Source organism: Octopus bimaculoides, chromosome 19 (genome assembly GCF_046866305.1).
Source record: "Octopus bimaculoides isolate indiv1 chromosome 19, ASM4686630v1, whole genome shotgun sequence".
Classification (NCBI taxonomy): Eukaryota; Metazoa; Mollusca; class Cephalopoda; order Octopoda; family Octopodidae; genus Octopus; species Octopus bimaculoides.
In genome coordinates this window covers 9,583,134-9,585,633 of record NC_142946.1, presented here as the reverse complement: position 1 = coordinate 9,585,633, position 2,500 = coordinate 9,583,134, and the positions used below count along the sequence as shown (strand labels likewise).

The 2,500-nt window shown below is 29.7% G+C and overlaps 1 protein-coding gene across 9 annotated transcripts in view; it reads right to left on the bottom strand.

Moving 5' to 3' along the window:
* Positions 1–2,500, bottom strand: part of LOC149131760 (uncharacterized) — a 1,392,655-nt gene that overhangs the window by 781,404 nt on the left and 608,751 nt on the right. The gene's annotated exons all lie outside the window — the stretch shown is intronic.

Genomic DNA, 2,500 nt, shown 5'->3' with positions numbered 1-2,500 from the left:
CAGCAGATTTCCTTCTTCTTCTTCTTCTTCTTCTTCTTCTTCTTCTTCTTCTTCTTCTTCTTCTTCTTCTTCTTCTTCTTTCTTCTTCTTCTTCTTCTTTTTCTTCTCACTAATACACCTGCTTGTTGTTCTTACACCTGTCTTCGTCTATCGTTTTTCTGTAATTTCAACTAAATATATATATATATATATATATATATATATATATATATATATATATATATATATATATATATATATATATATATATATATATAATATATATATATATATATATATATATATATTATATATATATATATAATATATATATATATATATATATATATATATATATATATTATATATTACTTTGGTAAGCAAAAGGGAAGAAGAGTCTATTATTTTGTTTTCTTGAGCATATAATCTCTATTCCTAAACCGATTGTGTGGGGAGCGCGTGCGTGGCTTAATGGTTACGGTGTTTGACCGACGATAGTAAGATTATGGTTTCGATACTTGAACTGGGCGATGCGGTATGTTCTTGTGTTAAAACACTTCATTTTCGGTTCCTCAATGTATATATAATTCAAAAAACTCACATATACATGGTTCTCCTCTATGCATTGAGTATAAACACACAAACACAGGGATCTATGCATATTTGCATTTGTTGTCTGTCTGTATATATGTGTGTGCGTGTTTGTGTGCATGCAACACATATATATATATATATATATATTATATATATATATCTATATATATATATATGTGTGTGTAGGTGTATGTATATATATATATGTGTGAGTGTGTGTGTGTGTGTATGTAATATATATCTATATATATATATTATATAATGTAAATGTTTCTGCATTTATATTTCGGGGTGGTCATATTTTATAAATATTTACATTATCTCTCTCTCTCTCTCTTTCTTTCTCCGTCCCTCTCACTATTTCTCTCTATCTGTATACATATGCGTGTGTGTGCCTGTTACATAAATATGTATGAATACAGGTATTTATATACGTGTCTATATATGTATCTGTATGTATGTGTGCGTGTCTGTGTGTGTGTCTATGTATGCGTGTCTGTCTCTTGGTATGTTTGTATGCACATTTCATGCATATGTGGCTGCCACTCTATTTTCGTCTCCCACATTGAACTCACAAAGCAGTCTTCACTGCCAGGCTATAGCCGTTATAAATCACTTGCTAAGCGAGATGTCGCAGAGCGAAGTCAACCCCGGAAGCGGAAGCACGTGACTACAACGCGACGTGATCAACAACACGGCGATACCTGCGCGCTTCAACATCTATAGGTTGTCGTCTGCAGGAAAATCGCCGACGGGGCAGGAATTTCCATAGAATATTTATCATAAAAATTCGTCACTAAAGTATATGAAATATATAAATCTCGTGATCAATAGATTTACAAAAGAATAGAATACAGTGAAATATTAGATTTTGCAAAAATTCTTTAAATTTCGCTTCTAATTTTGAATTTAAAAGTTAGTTGGCACTTCAAACAAATCTATTTTGGGGTAAATGTTCTCTTGAGGTTTGTTAGACTTGTTCTCTATTATTGATTAACAACTCTAAATGAATATACAATGGAGCATGAAAATCACAAGAACACGTGAAGTAACGAAGATTTCAAGCAAAATTTTTAATTTAAAAACGGCTAAATGAATTAATTTCTTCCACCGTCTCCATCTTACAATCCTTTTCTCTCTCTAGCTCTATAACTATCTATCTATCTCTTTACTTTCTCTCTATAAATATATATATATATCGATATATATGCATATATACCCCTCTCGCTTCTCTCTTTGTATCTCTCTGTCTCTCTCTCTCTCCCTCTATCTCTCTCTATCTCTCTCTCTCTCTCTCTCTCTCTCTCTCTCTCTCACGCACACACATTTGCTCTCTCCCTTGCTCAGTCATTTTACAACACCCGCACACACAAGCAGGAACTCCTGTTGATCTACACACATATATGTGTGTACATATGTATATATATATATATATATATATATATATATATATATATATATATATATATAGTATAACATTAATGTGCAAAGCTGAGTACAATATATATATATATATATATATATATACTTGCAGAACATACAGTCACAATTAGAGACGACTAAACTTATATATATATAAAATTATATATATGAATAAATATATAAATATACACACACATATAGAGAGAGCGAGATAGAAAGATAGACAGGTAGATAAATAGATAGAGTCATATATATTGTATATATATATATATATATATATATATATATATATATATATATATATATATATATATATATATATATATTTATATACATATAGGTATATATGCATGTATATATATATATATATATATATGCATGTATGTATGTAGGTAGGTAGGTAGGTATATATATGTGTGTATGTATATATTATAGACAAATACACATACAGACACCTAAACATATACATAAAGACACACTACACGCACTCACATACACATCGAAT